Source organism: Corvus cornix, chromosome 13 (assembly GCF_000738735.6).
Source record: "Corvus cornix cornix isolate S_Up_H32 chromosome 13, ASM73873v5, whole genome shotgun sequence".
Classification (NCBI taxonomy): domain Eukaryota; kingdom Metazoa; phylum Chordata; class Aves; order Passeriformes; family Corvidae; genus Corvus; species Corvus cornix.
The window spans coordinates 12,200,848-12,222,424 of record NC_046343.1 but is presented as its reverse complement, the minus strand read 5'-3'; positions in this window follow the sequence as shown (position 1 = coordinate 12,222,424).

Genomic DNA, 21,577 nt, shown 5'->3' with positions numbered 1-21,577 from the left:
AGCGCACAGGGGTGGCAGGTCCCAGTGACAGCCGCGCCCAGCAGAAAGGCTCGCTGCTGCTGATTGGATTTCTCCGGCAATTTCTTCAGCTGCATTTGTTCCAGGGGTCCCTCCGGCAGTTTGGAGGAGCCTGGGCAGTCCGGGAGGATGCGCTGGGGCGGGATTTGTGTCTGCCTGCCCACCCCAGCAGTGCCTGGAGGCTATCGATGCCCGATCAATAACGAGCTGCGAAGCCGCGAGCCGGCCGGCTGGGGGGAGATTCTGGTCCTTCTCCTCATGCGGGATAAGAGCCCTGTCCAGGCCTGGCTGCTGGCTTGGCTTCTCTTCGGGTTTTTGGTTTTTTTTTTGAAATTTCATTGATTTCCTTTGTTGCTAATGGGCTGCTCGGTGCCGGGCAGGGTGGGCAGGGAAGGAGAGCGACGGGGATTGTTGGAATGTTGGAATTCTGCGTCCTCACAGTGCTCTCGTGGGGGACAAGCGGAGCTGGAAAGGTCACGGCGCAGCCTCTGGGCACATCTGCCTGGCGTGCAGCCTCTGCCCGCCACCAGGCAGCTCCTGCCAGGCCCTGGGCACTGCCACTGTCCCCACGGCGAGCTGGGACACGGCCCTCACTGCAGCGAGCATTAAAGCAGGATTAGGGCAGGAGCCAACGCAGCGCTGGCAGCCAGGCCTGGTGTGCCCAGCTGGTACCAGAGGGCTCCCAAAGGCCACCCCGCCAGCCGGGTCCCGCAGCAGGGACATCCTGCTGGTGGCAGCTGGGGATCGGGGTGTTCTGAGCGCTGAGCCCTGCCACGGGCACAGCGAGATGGAGCAAGAGGTGGGAATGCCCCCTGTCCTCCCCTCTCCCAAGTCAGGATGGTGTTTTCAGCCCTCTCTGCCCCGCACAGCGAGCTGGGGGTGGGGAATGCAAACCTCTGATCAAACATCCCCCCGTTCTCCCCCCACAAAAAAGTCTAAAGTGCACCCTCGGTCATTAGAGAGCTGAAATTCCACTTTCATCAGCCGACAGGCCGGCACAGAGAGCTCAGGTGCGAGTCCAAAGCAAACAGCAAAGGGCAAAGTCGGAGCTGGGTGGATTTGTTTGCCGAGTGAAGGGTTTGGGCACCGGGATGATGCCACAGGTGAGGCGGGAGGGCCCCGGAGCTGTGCAAATGCCAGCAGGGCAAGGAAACACGATGTGGAAACGAAGAGGCTGCTGCAGAAGAGGGAAAAATGTGCCGGTTTTGCCAAGAGAGGATGTGAGAAGTGGCACCAAGCCCTGCCCCCCCGAGTCCCTGGGAGTCCCGGCAATCCGGGATGCTGCCCCTTTAAAATGTGGGGGGGGGGCGGGAAAGACGCAAATAGGGAGCCGGCTGAAAATTAGTAGAGCAGAAAACTCCAAATGATGCAGAGCTAATTCCTTAAGTGTCAGACTGGCTGCCAGACCCCTCCGCTTCTCAGCCCGCTGGCCCCGCGGCACCCCCGGGCGAGCGGGGTGACTCCCGGGGCCACTCACTGCCCGCCGGGGTCCCCTGGGTCACTCCGTGCCACCCAGGGCTCCCCTCCCCGCCCTGCCAGCCCGTGGCATCGCCCCCACCCCGGCGAGAGGGCGGGGGAAGTTTTTTAATATATTTCTATTGGCCTGTAAATTTCTTTTCTTTCCCCACCGGCTCGGATCGATGTTCGCAGTTTGCCGAAGTCCCAGGCACGCAGATTAAATCCTCTGCCTCTATTACCCGAGATGGGCTTTAATTCTCCCTTTGATCGCTTGGAAATAAACAGTGGGAGAGGAGAGGGGGGCAGGCAGGAGGCGGAGAGGGGGCGAACCCACTCCAGACCTGTTTATTCCCGACCAGCCCCGCAGCTCCCGGCCATCAAACACGCCACTTATCCCACAAGCTGCTCCAGCCCGGCCTTCCCCGTCCCCCTGCCCTCCTGCTCGCTCTTCCCTTCCCCTCTCCTCTCCCCGCTGCCCTCCCTCCCCCGTTATTTTTAAAAGAACAATAATAATTAGGCAGAGCAGCCTCTAACACAATTGTTTCAGCCTGAACAGGCAATTAGGACAGGCGGAGTGAGGCTAATGAACGGTGCATCGGTTCCCCCCCAGCCGTGCCCCCCACATCCCGCAGACGTGTGGCTGCTCCGCCGAGCCGCTCTCCTGACGCGGGCAGGGGCTGGCAGCCAGCGCGGCCCCCGGGCGGGGAGGGGCACGGTGCCCAGCGCAGCCAGCCCAGGTGTGAGCCACGGCGGGGGTGGGATGGAGCCGCGGCCGAGCTTGCCGGGCTGTGACTTTGGCACGGGGACTCGTCTTGCGGCGCACGGGTGCCGGCCCCTGGGCATCTCCCGGCTCCGCGGGCTGGCAGCGCCCGGGTGCTGCTGGGCAGGGCAGGAGAGGCCACCCTGGGGTCACCCAGCAGGGAAAAGGACAGCGTGGGGTGCGCGGGTGCCAGCGCAGGGAGCGGTGACCCCGCGCAGGGGTGACCCCCGCTCCTGGAGGGGCTGCGCGCAGACACGGCGCCGGAGCCGGGGCCAGGCAGCTGCGCTGAAATATTCATGCCAAGCTGGCTTTGAAGACAGCGGGATTTCTTGGAAACTTGCTGCGCCTCCTAAATGGAGCTGTCTGCTCGGCACGGCTGCCTGGGCATGACTGAGAGCGCGGGGTGGGCACACGGGGAGCGGGGCCCGCCTCTGCCGGGGCATGTGCCGGTGTCCGAGGGTGGGATCGTGGCCCACAGCCCTCGGGGAGGCCGTGGGGACAGTGCAGGGCCACAATCCCATGGCAGGGATGCTCTGGGAGCAGCTGGTCCCGAGTTGGGAGAGGCCATAGGGGATGACGGTGCTGCCGTGAAGGGGCAGCGGTGTCCCTGCGCAGGGGGATGGGCCGGGAGGTGACAGGAGACAGGGAGGGGTTGGAGGCGGAATTCCCGGGCAGGTGACCCCGGAGGTGTTGATGTTATGGCTGCAGGGTGGGGACAGCGGCAGTGCGACATTCCAGGAGCTGCCTCCTGCGCTGTGCCCTGGAGGTTGGGATGGGAGCCCAGGGCTGAGCCCCCTCCCTTCCAGGGGGCTGAGACCCCCCCCCCCAGCACAGGGCTGGTTCTTGTCCTGGTGCTCCCAGCTCCGCAGCCTGATCCACGTGTGGGGCTGCGGCCGTGGGTGTGCCCTGAGAGGGGGGACATTGGGGATATGGGGTTCTGTCACATCCCCCGTGCGCCCTGATGGCCCCAGCTGGCCCTGGGCTGCCCCAAACACAAATATCCCTGGTTTTCCTGAAGTGCTGGGATCTTTTGGCCCCCTGACACCCAGCATTGAGGCCTGGTTGCTGTCTGTGCTCAGCTCCCGCTCTTCCCATCACCACACATCGCAAATGCCGCTGTAATTTGCTGTCCCTCAGGCCGCTCCCTATTACTGCTCTCCAAACGTCTCTCTCCCAGTCTCCGTGGTGTTAAATTATATTTCCCCAGCTGGATTACTTTGCATTTGTTCAGAATGAATTTCATTTGGCTATTTCCTTCCTAGGCCTGACCCTTCTTTCCCGGTGCATTATCTTTTAGCTCTTTGTCCTCACCAGGATTTGCAGCACCTTCCCATTTCATATCCTCTGCAAATTTAATTAACAGGCTCTTTACCCTCCCTCTTTCGGATCAAATGAAGATGTTAAAGGAGAGCAGACCTGGCACAGATCTCACCACTAACCACTAACAACAATACAAGTACCTTGCACTTAAATTATGCACTTTCCATCAGAAGATTTCAGGGGCCTGTGCTGCAGAGGGATAATTATTAAAGCTGGGAACTCCGCTCCGCTGGGGAATTTAATATTTGAGGTCTGCCTCGGGCCATGTGTCTTGTTGACTGTTGTGTTACCACTGGCCTTGACAGGCCTGGGATCGATGGCCCTGTGGTGCTGTTGTCCCTGTCCCCGTCCCTGTCCCGTCCCCGTCACACTGCTCTGGCCCCACAGAGCTCCCTGGATGTGGGACCCCCAGCTGGACCCCCGGGGTGAGGAGGAGCCAAGCAGTGACCTGGCACTGGCTGCGGTGCCAGCAAATGGCTCAGGGAAACGCTGGAATTTGGCTGGATTGGGAAATCCGAGGTGCTTCAGCCTCGGTCATGGGATGGGGACAGAGGGGACACGGACAGGGTGGGGGGCACATGGGCTGTGATTCACCTGCCCTTGGGACGTGGAAAGAGGGACTCCCAGGGCTCCTGGAGCTGGAGCCGGGACAGCTCCCGGTGGGAATCACTGCCCCGGGGATGAGCAGTGCCCCTGGCTTCGGGCTGAGCTCTGAGGGTGGGGCAACCCCACCCTGTTTTCCCTTCAGCACAGCCTGGAAACTTCCCCTTCCTCCTGCGCCCTGCATGGGGATCACAGGCTGGATCTTCCCTTGGGGATGGAGGGAGGCCAACACCCAAAACCACCTCTAAAATCCTGCTTTTGCTTCATTTTAATGGTGAAAAAATGGTTTGTGAAACCGTGGGGCAACTGCGGCATGAAAGGGATTTGCAGGAGGCGTTTGCAGAGTTCTTCACCCAGCAGTGGCCTCTCTTTTTTCCTGTTTTCCAACATTTAACAGCAGAATGTTCTCCTCGTGTCAGTGTTACCTGCCTGATGAATAATGCACGCTGCTCCTGCTCCGTGTGCCTGCATTCCCAAATCCCTTGCTGCATTCTGTGCCTGCACACAAACCTCCAACCAAAGCTGCTGCTGGGACCTCCTCCGGGGCTACCACCGTGGCCACGGCACCTGCTGGGGGGTGTGCCCTGGAAAGGGGATTTTCTGTGCTCACTGCTCCAACTTCCTCCACGAAAATTGTCCTCAGACCACAGGAACTGAGGGTACAGGCTGCCAAAAGGAAAATTCCACGGATACGGGGGTGCAAAGAGGATTCAGCATCCCTGTAGAGCCTCTCCCTAAGACTGGACAGCAGGGCTGGAAAAACCTGGCTCTTGGAAGGTGCTTATTTGTGCCTTCCTGGTAATGCTCCCAAAGTCCCCCTGGGCTCCAGGCTCCTGCCTTGCAGGAGGGATTCTGTTATTCCCTGGCTGTGCAGCCCCTGAGCCCGGCTTTAGTCCCTGTGGCATTTTTCTCTCCTGATAAGTCAGCTCATACCCTTGATTTTCACAGCAATATTTCAGCGAGGCTGAGCGGGAATTCAGCTGCTCTTCGTAACAGAAGGAAAATAACCCCCAGTGCCATTTCAGGGGAATATTGATATGGCACCAAAAGGGGGGAAGGGACTGTGAAATCCCAGCTGGAAACTGGGACTGTGAAATCCCGGCTGGAAACTGGGACTGCCTTCCCAGCACTGAGCTCTCAAATGCCCCCTCCGAAGAGCAGTGGGATTAAGAACCCAAATTCTTCGTAGGATGAACCATCCTCCATCCAGGAAAGAAATCAGCTGTCTCTGCTGGGAGCTGAATTTTTGGGGGGCCAGATTTCCCAGAGCAGCTGGGGCTGCCCCTGGATCCCTGGCAGCGCCCAAGGCCAGGCTGGACATTGGGGCTTGGAGCAGCCTGGGACAGTGGGAGGTGTCCCTGCCATGGCAGGGGTGGGATGGGATGGCATTTAAGAATTCCAACCCAAACCAGCCTGGGTTTCCCCGATTCTATTCCATGACCTGTCCCAGGCTGTTTCTGCAGCACTGGGCTCTAACCCTAATTGGTAACTGATGAGTTAACCCTTAATCAGCAGCTCAGATTCCCATTTCTCTTCTCCAAGTGGGTTTCCTCGCCCTGTCACAAGGAGTTGGGATCCTTTGCTATTTTCCCTGCCTTTTGTTTAAACCAAATTATCAGCACCCCCCCACCCCCCCCGAATTTCACTCAGGCAGTGAATCAGCTGAGCTGATGAGAGCTAATCCCCCTAATCCTCCCCCCAATTCTCCCACCTTTTCCAGCACAATCCATTTCCTCCACGCCTGCAATCTCCACCCTCATCCATGGCCAGGGCCACTCTGGCTCTTGTGCTGTGCTGGAGATGGGAGATAGAGCACATCAAAGTCAGGATTTTTCCCATTTCTTGCTGTTCTCTGCACGATTTATTATCAGGGAGTGGTGCCAATCTCACGCTGCCAGGGCTGGGAAGGCACTGCTGCTGCTGCTGCTTCGGATTAATTCAATCCAGGTGAAGTTGTCTGAGCTGTGAATTGTCCCTTTCCCGGTGCCAAGTCTGCTCGGCCAGGTTATCACTCCTCGGGAGCAGCAGCAGCCAGCTCCTCCTGAGGCTGGGAAATGCACCTGGAAACACCCTGTGGTATTTCAAAAAAAACCCTGTGGGTTTTCCCTTGAGAGGAGGGAAATTAGAAATCAGGGAGCTGCAGGAACGAGGCGGGGAGCCCCCAAAAGCAGCTCCTCGCTGGGTGGAGGGTGGGCAAGCTCAGCTCTGTGGGAATCTCTCGGATTCTCAGTGCCCTGAATTCCAGTTTGTCCTGGTAAATTATTAATCCAGCAATAAAATTTCCCCCTTTTCCTGGCCTCAAAGCCCCACTCAGGGTCTCCTGTGGCTTTTATCTCCGGCTCCATCCCAGAGGAGGAATGGAGGTGATGGAATGGTCCCAGGGGAGCAGCCAGGGATGCATTTGTGTCCCTGAGCTGGTGTTTTCCGGCGTCCTGCATCCCAGGAAAAACTGCCCAGGCACAGCTGGGTGCTGGGTTGTCCCAGCAGTGAGGCCGCGGCCAGAGGGCAGCTGGAATTTGGGAGCAGCCAGCACCCAGAGGTGCAAAGTGTCCGATGGGAGTGTCACCTGCAGGGTCTGGGCTCACTCCCACACCTCCCAGTGAGGCCAAGAAATTCCCCGGATCTAAGGAACCGATGTTTTCCTGGCCAGGTGCAGTCAAAGCCCCCCTGGATCCTTGCCCTGGATCGTGTCCCTTGGAGAGGCTCTGATGAGGAAGGTGGGGAACGCTCTGGGAACAACAGGAGTGGGAATGGGAAACACCAGCAGGCCCATGGCACGGCAGAGCAAGGAGAAGATGGATGGGGCTCGGAGCAGCCTGGGCTGCTGGGAGGTGTCCCTGTCTGTGGGCAGGGTGGGAATGGGATGGGATTTCAGGTCCCTTCCAAGCCAAACCAGTCTGGATTCTATGACTGGGACCCCCTGCTCCAGAGTTCTGGATTTGTGGGTGCCTCCAGCAAGTCTCTGCACCCCAGGATGAGGGGGAGCACATCTCCCTGGAAAACACGAGGCCAGCTTCCCAAACTCCCTGGGAACGCTCCTTTTCCAGCCCCTACAGAGCCCCGGGATGCCAAGTGCTCCACCCCTGCCTGCAGCCGGGCTCTGCCATCCCCATCCTGCTGCTGCCACCCCACTGCTGCGCTCTGTGCCGAGCTCCTCTTTCTGGGAGCAGTGAGATCCCATTTGGTGTGAATTATATGGGAAAAAATCGCCCTGGCACCCCCGACAGACCCCTGGGAGCATCCAGGTGGTCTGAGCTGCCCCCAGATCCTCCTTTCTGCACCCTGGCACCCTATTTTAGCTCCTGCAAAGCTGCTCGGGTGATGTTCCTCTCTGAGCAGCAGCCCCAGAGGTGGGAAAACTCTGCTGCCCTCCCCGAGCTTGGCAGAAAGAAAAGTTTTCCCAGGAATTCTCTGCAGAAGAAACGAAAGCAAAATAATGTCCAGGCTGGTGGGTGGAGGGGGAAGAGCTCTGCCTCCCACGGAGAGGGATCAGCAGTATCGGGATTTTCCCCGTGTGGTGCCACTGCTCAGGGAAGATGCTTTGGAAGGAGTAAAGAGCAAAGAAAACATCTCCATGGTAAAGGGAGATGGGAATTTTTGGGGTTGGAGAAGGGGAATTACGCATGGGGAGAGCAGAGTTTAGCGGGAGCTGCCGTAAAGAAAGGAAGATGCTGGGACAGGGCATGGATTTCTCCTCCAAGAGAGCTGGAGAGGGATTATCTACAAGTGCCAGGACACAGGGAATGGCTTCCCAGTGCCAGAGGGCAGGGCTGGATGGGATATTGGGAAGGGATTGTTCCCTGGGAGGGTGGGCAGGCCCTGGCACAGGGTGCCCAGAGCAGCTGGGGCTGCCCCTGGATCCCTGGCAGCGCCCAAGGCCAGGCTGGACATTGGGCTGGAGCAGCCTGGGACAGTGGGAGGTGTCCCTGCCCATGGCAGGGGTGGCACTGGATGGGATTTAAGTCCCTTCCAACCCAAACCATTCCATGCTCCTATAATTCCATGACCTCTGCTTGCCATTTGAAAATGGAGCAAGGATTTTCCCCAACTTCCCTCCCCAAGGGTGGGATCTGTGGTGCCCTTTGGCATCCCCTTATCCCACACTCCGGCAGGACCCACTGCTGGATCATTTGTCGAGCCAGCAGCTCTGTGCTGCCTTTTCTCCTCCCCTTCCCCAGGTGTTCAGGTGTCCCTCCCTGTCCCTCCCTGCCCTCCCAGTCCCTCCCTGCCCTCCTGTCCCTCCCAGTCCCTCCCTGCCCCTCCCAGTCCCTCCCTGTCCCTCCCAGTCCCTCCCTGTCCCTCCCAGTCCCTCCCTGCCCCTCCCTGTCCCTCCCTGCCCTCTGGCAGCTCAGCAGCCTCGAGTTTTCCCCCCCTTTGCAGCCGCTTTCCCTGCTCAGCCCCGTGTCACCGACACCGGCGCTGGTGTCACCTCCGATCGCGGCCCCGGCGCGTCACCTCGGCGCAGGGGGAGCCCAGCAGAAAGGCAGCCAGGCAGAAAGCAGAGCAGATGTCAGCCCTCCTCGTGTTTCCAGGGCAGAACATCACCTGGCGTCACCAGAGACACGGGAGCCGCTGAGTGATCCCCTCCCAAGGACGGCTCCTGGAGCGTCCCCGAGCCTTGGGCCAGGGCAGAACTCCGGCATTCCCATCATCCTGGCACTCAGGAGGGAAAACACTTCTCTCCAGAGCATAAAGGCACCTGAGAGCAGAGCCCAGCCTGATCCGCGTGGTCCTGAGGAGATGGAATTGCTGCCGACTCCCCACGCAGAGCTCGGCTCCTTTGCTGTGTCACCAGAGCTTGGGACACCTTTTCGGCACCAGCTCGCTCTTGGATGTCTCTGTCACTCAGAACTGCTTCTCCTGCAGGGTTTGGCTCTTTGTTTCCCACCTCTGGGCAGCTCTGGTGGAGCCCCTCCAGCACTGCTCCTTCAGAGCCCTGGCAGAGCCACGCTCCTGCCGAGGAGGAAGGCAGGGAAATGAGTTTATCCTCATCTTTTTGAGGATTTTCAGATTCCTGGTGCCCAGGACACCCTGGCTGGCTCTTGGCTCAGTCACAGCACCTCAGGGCTCCTCTGTGCCCAGGTCCCCTGGGCAGCTCCTGTGTGTCACTGTCAGGTGGCACTCCTGTCCCAGTGCAGCGACAGTGGGAGAGCCACGAGGGGAGGAACCTCCTCCTCCTCCTCATCATCCTCCTCCTCCTCCCCCTCAGCTGCCTGAGGGCTGTTTCAATATCCCAGTGGCTCAAGTTGTGGTGCTTTCATTCCATCCTGGCAAGGGAAAGGTGTCCTGCAGGGGACTGGCACTGCCAGCTTGAATTCCACGATGGATCTGCACTATCCACACGGATGTGGCCTCCTCAGCTGCTCCAGGAGGAGCATCCCCCTTCCCAGTGCTGCTCATCCTGTACCAGGAATCCTCTGCAGCCATTTGGGGACAAAATGGCTGGATTTTGGCTGTTTCCAGGTGCTCTCCCACTGGGATGTTGGGTGTTCCAGGGCTCCTGCAAGCCCACACAGCCCAGGCAGTGTCAGGGGCAGGTCAGGGGATGCTGAAGCACAGCAGGATTGGGGAATGCTCCATCTGCACCTCACGAAGGTGGAATGCAAGCCTGAACCTTCCTGTCACGTACAGGGGCCCTCAGTGCTGTCACACAAATGATGGGATCAGGGAATCATGGAATGGGTTGCGTGGGAAGGGAGATTAAATCCCATCCAGTGCCACCCCTGCCATGGCAGGGACACCTCCCACTGTCCCAGGCTGCTCCAAGCCCCAATGTCCAGCCTGGCCTGGGGCACTGCCAGGGATGCAGGGGCAGCCCCAGCTGCTCTGGGCACCCTGTGCCAGGGCCTGCCCACCCTCCCAGGGAACAATTCCTTCCCAATATCCCATCCAGCCCTGCCCTCTGGCACTGGGAAGCCATTCCCTGTGTCCTGGCCCTCCATGCCTTGTCCCCAGTCCCTCTCCAGCTCTCCTGGAGCCCCTTTAGGCCCTGCAAGGGGCTCTGAGCTCTCCCTGGATCCTTCTCCTCTCCAGGTGAGCACCCCCAGCTCTCCCAGCCTGGCTCCAGAGCAGAGGGGCTCCAGCCCTTGGAGCATCCCCATGGCCTCCTCCGGGCTCATCCAGCAGCTCCAGGTCCTTCCTGTGCTGGGGGCCCCAGAGCTGGAGCTGGGGTCTCACAAGGACAGAGCAGAGGGGGACCATCCCCTCCCCTGAGCTGCTCATCCATGAGCTGCTGGCTCCACTCCGCATTCCAGTGGGAATCCACGGCTCTCCGGGATCCCGAGGGGCTGGGAAGGGTGGGAAGGGTGGGAAGGCTGAGCTCGTGCTGCACACCCGTAATGAGGATGATTGAAGGCTGAGCGCAGGATGATACAGAACAATATCAGTGAGTGGTTTTAGTGTCAGCAATCTTCAAACTCGCTGTCAAAGGGAACATTTAAACGATTTTCCTGCTACTCCAACGCATCCAGGTTATATTTATATCCGGAGAAAACTGGTGCTATAAATGTCAGGTTTGGAGAAGGGCTGGCTGCATCCATCAGAGCAGGAATTAGGAAGGAGGGAGGAATGATGGATCATTGCCAGCTGACGGACCTGTCTGAACAGAAAATCCCTGAGGCCTGATCCATGGCAGGGAATGTCCCAGCCCGGGAATATCCCAGTGTTTGGGATATCCTGTGTTTGTGGGGATAGCAGGAAAGTCCCTGAGCTGGCCAGAGCTTGGAGCTGGAGGTGCCTGAAGTGGTCAAAGCCAGATTTTAGCCGAACACAGGAGAATCGTAAAAAATTGGGAGAATTCTGTTTTGCTGGAGTGAGAATAAAAATAAAAAAGGTTGTAAAGAATCCTTGCACTTCCCACTGTCCAGAGGCTCCAGCCTCTCTCCCAGGCTGCTTCTCAGGGTAGTTTCCAGTGGTTTCCAGGCACCCTCTGAGGTGTTTTTTCCCTGCCTCCAGCCTGGCTGGGAATCTGCTCCCTGTCCTTCCTCACCCCACTGCCCTTGGCCTGGCACTGCCCCTTGGAAAACCCCGGGAATCCCGCTGGTCCTGCTGCCATCCCTGCAGCTGAAAGGGGACCCTGGTCCCTCTCCATCCCAGGGAATTCCATCCCTTTGGATCTCTGCAGAGAGTTCTCCTTTGGGCTCCCAGCCCTGCCCGGGCTGGCAGGATTCCCAAAGTCCTGCTGGGCACTGACAGCACCCGGTCCTAAATTATTCCCTCTCAGGAGTCTCCCTTCTCCACCCAGCTCCCTCAGAGCTGCATTCCTGTTTCCCAGAAGTGGAGGAAGGTGGGAAACTCCAGGAAATCTGCCAGAAAGGGGGGAAATCAGGAGCTGGAGCAGCACAGGAGCTGCAGATGTTGGGAGGGTGGAGATGCAGCACTCGGACCTTGTGATCCCGCCAGGAACAGCCTGGCAGCTGCTTTGGGGGCATCCAGAGCGGGCAGAGGGTGTGAGGTGCGAGGGCATGAGGGGAGGGGAGACACACACGGGGAACTTCCAGAGCTCTGTGAATTCCTGGGATGGCTGCGGGAAGCCAGAAAGTCCTTTAGGGTCTCTCAGGTAACGAGGGATGATTCTCCAGGATGTCCTGGAGCTGAGCCTGTTGGGAAGGACGTCCTGCAGCTCAATTTGGACACCTCTCAGCGGGAACACCCTGAGGCCCTTTTGCCAGTCCTGCGATCTGGGATGATTTCCTCAGGATGAGGCTTTGCAGCAAAGCCCAGAACCTGGGATCCCATCCCACCTGCAGCTGGGAGGGCACCGCTGGGTGTTGGAATTTAAGCGCTGAGGGAGCTCAGGTGTCACTGGTGGCATCAGGAGGTGGTGACACCCCACATGTGATGTCACCATCCCACATCCGATGTCACCGCCCCACCCTGGGCCAGCACAGACCCTCCCGGCTGGTTCAGCTGCTCCAAGCACGCCGTGGAATTTGCTTTATCCCGTCCTGCCTGCCCTTTTCCAGCGGGGATGAGGTTGGAATAAGTGGAATAAACGGTTGCTGTTGCCAGTCTGTCAGAAATATGATCACGTTTTCAAATGTAACACAGGGCAAACTGGTCCTGGCAGGTGAAGCAGCAGCACAGGGCTCCTGACTCGCTGAGATCCTGCTAATTGCCGGGCAGAAAATACAAATAAACAAGGGGAAAATTGCCATTCCCAAGAACCTTTCGCGTAGCAGAGGGAAATCATTCCCAGCTCGGCTCATGGGTTCTGCTGACAAGCCCAGGAGCAGGGAAAGGTCGGCACTGCAGGGCTGGAGGGCACAAGGGGGTTCCCGTGGCAGAGGAACAGGAGCTTGTGTGTGCCCCGAACCTCCCCCCGCTCTGGCCCCCCATCCCTCCCTCCACGGATGCCCTTGTGCCTCCTGCTCCGAGCCATCTGCCCCTACAAAACGCTCTGGGAACGGAGCCCAGGCAATCCCTGGAGCTGTGGGAAGGGAAAAGTGAGGCCTGGGGCGCACACACGGCAGCGCTGCAGGAAGCTCCCCTTTGGGGAGGGCCACGTTTCTGCCCGGGGCAATCACCTCTGCCCACATCCCGGGAATCCCAGCGGGATCCTGCCTCCATCCTGGCCGTGCTGGAACGGAGCAGCCCCGCTCCCATCGCAGCCAGACTGCCCCAGCCCATCCCTGCTGCTTATCCACCCCCACCAAGAGTGAGTGTAGGGAAATCAGGGGTTGGGATCACGGAATCCCAGAACGGTTTGGAATGGGAAAAGCCCATCCAGTCCCACCCCCTCCCACTTCCACTACCTCAGGGTGGTCCAAGCCCCGTCCAAGCCAGCCTTGGACACTTGCAGGATGATCAGCTTCCAAAAGAAAAAGAGGTGAAAGGGTAGCTTTGATCAGTGTGGGGAATACAACTCTGATTATTGGTTCAGGAATTAAAGCAAAACCAGAGGCAGAGCAGGATATTGGTAAATTTAAAAGAGATGGAGAGGTCTAGAGGGCCATTAACCCCCACACCCCAGGGCTGGGGCAAGTTCCACTTCCTGGCATCCTGACTCTTCTATTTTCCCTCGGAGAAAAGCACGTTTTAGGTCAAAGATTTGTTTAAGGGAAGGGGCAGCACCAGGGCGTCCTGTCAGACCCTCAGCGCCTGGATAAAGGCAGCGACACCCGCCCTCGGGCCACGGATGGAAGGAAGGAAGGAAGGAAGGAAGGAAGGAATTGGGAAGGAAGGAAGGAAGGAATTGGGAAGGAAGGAAGGATCATCTCTGCACTGATCTGGGCTCAAAGAAAAAAATCATTTCAAAAAGAGTTTTTAGCCGCTGTTCCCCACAATTGTGCCAGCGCTGCCAACTGGGAGATGGAGCAGGAGGGAAAAGGGATCTGAGGCAGGGTCTCGGTCCTGCCCATGCCCCAGCCCTGGGCAGGGGGAGTTTCTCTGTGGGATTTGGGATTCGGCACATCCTCATTGTTCTTCTGCTTCCTCCTCCCAGCTCGGGACGTTTTTGGGGCCTTCCTTCTGTGGTGCTGCTGAGGAGGATGGAGGAAAGGGGTGGAGGACAGGGGTGAAAGACAGGGATGGAGGACGGGGATGGAGGACGGGGATGGAGGATGAGGATGGAGGACGGGGATGGAGGACAGGGAGGGAGGATGGGGATGGAGGATGGGGATGGTGGATGGGGATGGAGGATGGGGATGGAGGATGAGGATGGAAGATGGGGATGGAGGACAGGGATGGAGGATGGGGATGGAGGACAGGCTAGCTGCCACAGGATCCCTCTCCAACAGGGAACAGGAATAAAGACCAGGCAAGCAGACACCATGATTCCCCCTAATCACCCCCATCCTCCTCCAAACCTCAGCTCAGGCACCTCCCGGACCAGGCATCATTAGTGCATTGTTAATCACCCTCTGGGGCTCCTCTCCACCCCATGTGCCCCTGATCCCGGGGATTTTTAACCCACCTGTGTTCCCGCACCCCTCGCCCTTCCCCTCGGCACAGCAGCGAGCTCAGGAGAGCCCGGCTCTGCTTTCCTGCAGCACCACGGAATCCGAGACGGCACCGAGAGGGGCGAAGGATTCCTGGAGCCTGGGAGCATTTGACGGCATCAGATAGCTGAGGGTGGAGAGGGAGGCTGGAAACCAGACCCTGGAGGCTCCCGCCTGGATTCGGTGGCTGCCAGGGTCAGGTTCCAGCAGGAAAAGCGGAGGAATTGTCGCTGTCCCTTCAGGACACGCAGCTCCCTGCCCTTCCCAGCTCTCCGGGCCCTGGGATATTCCCGGCAGTGTTTCCCACCCCTCCACCCTGCCGTGCTCCTCGTGTGCTTGGTTTTTGGTGCTCCCAGCCATCCCAACCACCCCGCCAGCACCGGGAGCTGCGGGACATCCCAATCCCAGTGGTGGAGACGAACAGGCTCCCCGGAGCTCCGTGGGGCTCTGGGCTTGCCACCATCCCTTTGCCCCAGAGTGGGAGGGGAGGCTCAGCCCAGGTCCTTGCCCATGGCCCAGCTCCCAGGGGGCTGCTGGAGACATCCAGGATCCCGTGGGATTTTCTTCTTTCGCTGCTGGAATTCTGTCCCGTTCACGGGGCTTTTGCCTTCCCGGTGCCACAGGCAGCCTGGGCACCTCCAGCCGTGCCAGGGCTGCCAGCCTCAGCACGGGAATGCCGCAGGGATTAGCGCTTCCCCTGACCTGAGCCGCTCACCGAGTCTTATTTTTGTTAGGGCGAGAATGGATTAGGGACTCCTATTTCTTGGTTGTAATCCTATTTTGAAAGATACTCAGAATCCCGTGTCCCTGAGCAGGGAGGACCTGCCTCCAGCTCCTTTCCCAGCCCGTATTCCAGGCACCTCTACCCTTCCCGGGGCTTCTGGCACCCACAGGTACCTGGAGTGTGTGGGAACACCCTCCCTTCCCTGGGAACTGCCCTGGGAGAAGCCTTCCCACACCGCGGCTCAGCTCCATTGGACTTTTATTTCAGGCTCTGGTTCTGACCCAGTCCGAGTAGGGAACGCTGCTCTTGCCCCCACTGAGGTGGCTCCCACCTTCCCAAGTCCTCCTGGATTCCAGGGATTTTTGTCTCCTTGCCAGTCCCTCAGTGTTTTGTCCCAGTCCTTCCCTTCCACAGTTGAAACGTCACGGGAGCGAAGTTGGAGCACATCCCTCACCTCTCTCTGCTCTCTCCCCATCCCTCCCCACTTTTCTCCAAGCTTTTATCCCAAGCTTCCCTCCAGCACACCCACCCCATGTCTTCCCTGCCGTGCTGGTTTCTGGAAGGGCTCACATTTCCTGTCATTTGCTCTTTCCAGAGGGCTGGAAAAATTGGGAAATTAGAATGTCTTGTCTGCCACAGGAGAAACCACAGCATTGCTGGGATTGCAACGCGTTCCATGGGGAGTAGCAGCAATCCCAGGATTGTCCCACAAACCTTTCCTGGCCTTTCCTTGCTCAGGGCTGGGACCCACAGCTGCAGGGGGAGGTGAGGAGCTCCAGACACCTCTTTCCATGGAATTCCCTGGTTCTTGTTTTAGGCAGGAGGGGGTTACTGCCATTGTTAATCCATGGGAAGAAGGGTTTATCCATGGGAACGAGTGTTTTCCAGAGCTCTCCCCCTCGGTGCAGCTGACTCGGTGATGTTCTGGTGCCCATTTAGGAGAGGACGCTCTGGGATGTTTCGGGAAAAATGAGTGAATGCCTTCCCACATCCAAAAGTCCTGGTGGTCCTCGGAATCCGCCAGAAATCCCTGAATGCAGGGCAATTCCATGCTGGGACGGAGAAGCCCTGCGGAGATGTGGGACCACAGCATTCAGGCCTCTCCACCGGGATTTGCTTGAACTCTTGTTGAGGAATGCGAACGTGGCAGGACTGGCCCAGAGCTGCCCAAAGCCAGGGAGGTTTCCCCCAGCTGCAAATCCCGGTGGATCTTTCCAGCTGCTCTGGGAAATCTCATTTTCCATCTGCCTGGCAGCTGGGAGTGTCCCGGTGCAGGGCAGGGAATGCCGAGCCTTTGCAAAGCGCGGTGGCTCCGTTCCTGAATCCCATAAATCTCCCTCTGGGCTCCGAGGCAGGTGTGAAATACAGGATGCTCCTCGCGTGTCCTGGAGCTGGGCAGGATTTACTCCGCGCCAGGCTCTGGATGCACATTTCTTATCCCAGCCCCGAGATTTATGGAGTCCCTGAGATTTATTCCGCCTGTAAAACGCTGTTAAATGCGGGGCTGGGCTGTGCAATGGCCATTGTTTGGGAATGCTTTGTGTCCGCTGGCAGAAAAACGGGCACGGCCCTCCCCGAGCGGCTGCCAGGTGGGAAGAGGCACGGCAGGGATGTGAGGAGCCAGATGCTGCCGCCAGAGGGGTGGAGAGGGGCTGGGATGCACCAGCATCCCGTCCTGGTCCTGCTGAGGAGGGATGTGGGCAAGGGGGGTGTCCAAGGAAAGGGGAAAACACGGAGGGGGCGAGGGAATGGTGAAAATCCCAGTCCTGGGGCTGCTGGGGCTGCACCTCCATCCCTTCCTGCTCCTGCTGGAAGGGACACTTGGGCAAGGGGGTACCGAGCCAGACAGGCTGAAAAATGGGGAACTCTGAGGAAAAGGGACGGAGGCAGTGAGGGGCTCGTGAAAATCCCAGTCCTGGGGCTGCTGGAGCTGCACCACCACCCTGGTCCTGCTGCAGACGGACACTTGGGCAAGGGGATACTGAGCCAGATAGGCCAAAAAATGGGGAATTCTGTGGAAAAGGGATGGAGAGAGGGAGGGGCTGGTGAAAATCCCTGTCCTGTCGTGCTGGGGATGCACGAGCATCCCACCTGCTCCTGCTGCAGAGGACACTTGGGCAAGGGGATACCGGAGGGTGGTATTCCGAGCCCAGAAATGGGGAATTCTGTGGAAAAAGAGATGGAGGGAGCCGCTCGGGGGAGGATTCCCGTGCAGGACCAGGGCAGAGGGGCAGCGGGAAGAGCTTCCCCGCTCCCCGGGCGGGGCTCGGTCCCTCCGGGGCTCGGCGCTGGCTGGGGGAGGCGCGCCGGCGCTGGCGGCAGAAAAGGCTCTTTTGATGGAAACGAAAATGTTCGCTTTTGAAAAACCTGGAGTCGGGGAACGAGCCTGGGGGTTACCATGGAAACCCAGGGCTGAGCCGTGCCGCAGCAGGAGCCGCAGCCACGATGGCTCCGAGGGCTCGGGGACACCCCGGGGCTCACCGGCACCGCCGGGCGCATCCCGGGAAACCAACCGTGCGTCCCACCCGCGCTGGGAAAAGGGATGCGCTGCTGGGAGCGGCTTGGTTTGCGCTGCTGGGAGCGGGCGGGAGGCAGAACCCGGCCGTGCTGAGCAGAGCAGGGGCCAACCAGCCCGGCGTAAACAAATGCTGCGGAGTGACAGCAGCGGGAGCCGCGCCGCCGATTGGCTCCCGCTCCTATCTCCGGGAAGATCGATAGAACAAATTAGAGCGGGCGGAACGATGCGGGAGAGAGCCCTGCAAACCCCAATTACCCCCGAGCTAATTAATGTGTTTTTAAACAAACATTATGGCAGCGCTTCAAACGGCCTTAAGGCGGCCGCAGAAGTTTCACGAGGGCGGCGGAGCAATTCCTTAGCCCGGGGCTAAGGAATGGGGTGGGAAGGATCCCAAAACAAGAGTGAGGAGGGAAAACAATCGCGCGGTCCGAGCACAGCTGGGGGAAAGCGGGAGCTCTTCCCAGCGCACAGCACAGGGACTGCGCTCCCCCAGCATCCCGCAGGGCTGCGGATCGATAGTCCCGGAGAGGAAGGAGGGAATGGGGAAGAAAAGGAGGAAAAATGCACCGCAGCAGCTTGCCCAGCCCTTCTAGAAAGAAGCAGACAAAGGGATGCAAAGCCCAACCTTCCTGAAAGGACTGTGACCCGGAAAGCTGACCCCTGAACAGAACGGGATCCTTGGGAAAACAATGACACTGGAACACGGCGCTGATGGCTCCTGGGACTGCTTGACAATGCGGGAGCGTCATCCCAGGCCAGGGCAAAGGAAAACACAGGAAGCCCGGTAGCCCTGCACACCTTCAGGACATCATCCTGCCCGGCCAGCTGGCCACAGCTGGAAACCCCCCCGGCCACAGCACCGGGGAACATTCCAGCAACAGCAGCACAATCCATTAAAGCCCACTTGGATCGTCCCTGGGAAGAGCCAGCCGCCACATCTCCTGAGGTTCACTTACAGACCGAGGGAGGTGTCTGCCTGCCTTGGACAGGGAAAAGAAACAAGCTGCATGAAGGAATTGGGAGAAAATCATCTGACAGCGCTGAATCCGTGCATGGATCCATCAGGCTTGGGATAAAAATAAAGGGGCTGAACCCAGGCCCAGGGCGAGCATGGAGCAGGCACCAGGAGCTGGGCATTGCACAGGAAACATTCACTGGGGATCCTGGAAAGCTTCCAAGCTCACAGCAGCCTAAAGGGGCTCCAGGAGAGCTGGAGAGGGACTGGGGACAAGGCATGGAGGGACAGGACACAGGGAATGGCTTCCCAGTGCCAGAGGGCAGGGATGGATGGGAGATTGGGAAGGAATTGTTCCCTGGGAGGGTGGGCAGGCCCTGGCACAGGGTGCCCAGAGCAGCTGTGGCTGCCCCTGGATCCCTGGCAGTGCCCAAGGCCAGGCTGGACATTGGGGCTTGGAGCAGCCTGGGACAGTGGAAGATGTCCCTGCCCATGGCAGGGGTGGCACTGGATGGGTTTTAAGTTCCCTTCTCACCCAAAGCATTCCGTGATCCTGTGATTTCCCCAGACTTCCCTGGCTCCTGCCATGTGATTCACACACAATTCCCATGAGAGTGGTTGTGGTTTTTGCTCAATCCAGCTCGGCAAATTTTTCTCCCAAGAATTTGTCGAGGCTTTTAGCGCTGACACACTTTTCCAGACTGAGGGGGGAGTCTGCAGTTGGGGAAGGAGGATCCTGGAATCGCCCCATGTTGGTGGCCCAGGCCCTCAGCCAAAGTGTGGAGATGGCAGCTGAGCCCCTGTTGGGAATCATCTGTCCTTCCTTAACCCAGCAAGGCCTTATTCATCCCTGGAAAAGCAGCTGGAAAATCTCCAGGAGGGATTTCACTGCCCAGGGATGGGGTGCTGGGTTGGATGGGCCCCAGTCCTGCAGCCTGGGTGAGATGGGACATGGGGAATGCTGGATCCAACCCCAATCCTGCAGCCTGGGTGAGATGGGACACGGGGAATGCTGGATCCAACCCCAATCCTGCAGCCTGGGTGAGATGGGACACGGGAAATGCTGGATCCAGCCCCAGTCCTGCAGCCTGGGTGAGATGGGACACGGGGAATGCTGGATCCAACCCCAATCCTGCAGCCTAGCCCTGAAGTCCCCTGGGGTCAGTCCCTGCTCAAACAGGGTCAGTGTTGGAGGCACCTCTGGCTCTTGGCTCTTCCCTCCTGTGGGTCCTTGCCTGGTGCAGGAGACCACCCAACCCCCAGAAATCCCATTTTTGGCTCATGCCTCCAATCCCTGGTGTACGGGACCACCCAATCCCCAGAAATCCCATTTTTGGGCCATGCCCCCACTTCCAAGCTCCCTGCCAGGACACTGAGGATAAGCTCCCAACTCCAGGGGCTGCCAGCACAGGCACCCACCCCCGATCTCAGTGCAGCTTCTCCTTGCTCCCAAATCTGCTGTTCCAATCCCGCCCGGGATCAGATCCACAGGGGTGGGAGCACGGGGAGGAGGCGGCCCCAGGCAGGCAGGAGAGGTGTCACACCTCGGGCACGCCGGGCTCGTTCCTGCCTGATCCAGAGGAGCTGTCAGGCGCTCAGTGAGAGCCAGCGCTCCCGCTGCAGTCGGTTAGCGGGGTTTTAGCCAGCTGCTCCCTGTTTGGGATAACTGATGGGAGCAGGCCGGCAGAGAGGCAGCAGGGAGCCCCGGGAAGGAGGATTTGTGCTCTGGCTGCTGTGGGGGAGTGCAATCCCACGCTGTTCCTCGCCGCCTTTCTCAGCGTCTTGTTCATCTCCTTCCCTCCTGCTCCGGCAGCGATGGCCTAGGCGGAGCAGGAAGCAGCTGGGGCCTGGATTACCTGGGACAATTCCGTGCCCTGACAAAGCTCTGGAAGGAGCAGGAAGGAAGCAGCACAATGGCCCGGGGCCGGAGGAAGGGTCCGTGCAGGAAGGGAGCCCTCCCTCCTTCCATCCCTCCCGTGTCTGGGGACCTTCCCCAAGCATCCCTTCCCTTGGATGCTGGCCACGCTGGAGGAGGGGGATGTGAACCTCATTTCCTCATCTCCTCATCTCCTCGCTTCCCTGTGCTCCAGGTGCTGCAGGATTCCAGCCCTGCAAGCACAGGTGAGCAGCCCAGCCTCGGGGCTCCCCAGGGAGGTGCTGTTCCACGAGCTGATCCTGCAGGAAGCTCCTGAGCAGGGGTTGGGAGAGGCTCAGGAGCAAGTGGGGGTGGTGGTGCCCTGGGTGGGCTGTGTGGGGGCACTGCCACTCTGTCCCCCTCAGCCCTTGGGTGATGAGGGAGAAGCACAAAGCAGGGTAAGCGCCAGGGGAGGTTTGGATTGGATGTTAGGAAGAATTCCTGCTCCAAAAGGTTTGGAACAGGCTGCCCAGGGATTTAAAAGCCGTGTGGATGTGGCACTTGGGGACATGGGTTAGTGGTGGCCTTGGCAGTGCTGGGGGAATGGCTGGACTTGTTGATGTCCGAGGATTTTTCCCACCTAACTGATTCCATGTCCCCCTGCTGTAGCCAGGCTGGACTCCCCCAGAGACCCCTCCTGCAGCCCTGGTGGGCACTGCAGTCCCTGTCACTGTCCCTTCCCAGGTGGCCTCTTCCCCGTGTTCCATCCCATGCTCCCTCTTTGTTCCTCCCTCTCCCTCCCTGTTCTCATCCATGTGGATCCACAGGGCTCCCTCTGCCTCCAAGCTGCCCCTGGGGGCCTCTCCCTCTGCTCAGGTCGTTACTCCTCAAATTTCCTCTTAAACACTGGCAAAGCCTCCCGAGGAAATGGAGCACTCCAGGTAGAGCTCCTGCTCACCTCCGCCCAGGCTCCCTCCTTCCCCTGCCTCCCCTCGGCTCCCCGGGTGCTGCAGAGGTGGGAATTCAGGTGTTTGCCTGGATGGCTCCCGATGAGGAGCATCAAATGGGAACGGAGCACAAAAGGCACCTGCGGGAAAAGCAAAGCTCCTGATGCATTGCTAAGAGGGCTGAGGGGGGAACAGAGCCTGGCTGAGCGCGGGGAAGGAGCAGGATTCCGGCAGGATTCGCCCGCTCCGCGTCGGCACAAGCAGGCGCTGGGAAGCGATGGATCCGGGGGTGGTCTCCCAGGATCCGTGCGAGCAGCGCCTGCCCCAGCCTGCCCCTGCTCGGGACACAGAGGCAGCCAGCGGTGGAGCAGAGCTGCTGCTGCTGCCTGTGGGAATCTCCGATTGCTTCCTGAAGCGTGCTCGGATAAATGGCACCGTGGGAATTCAGACCGGGAAGCTGGGGACAAGCTCAGCGCGGCTC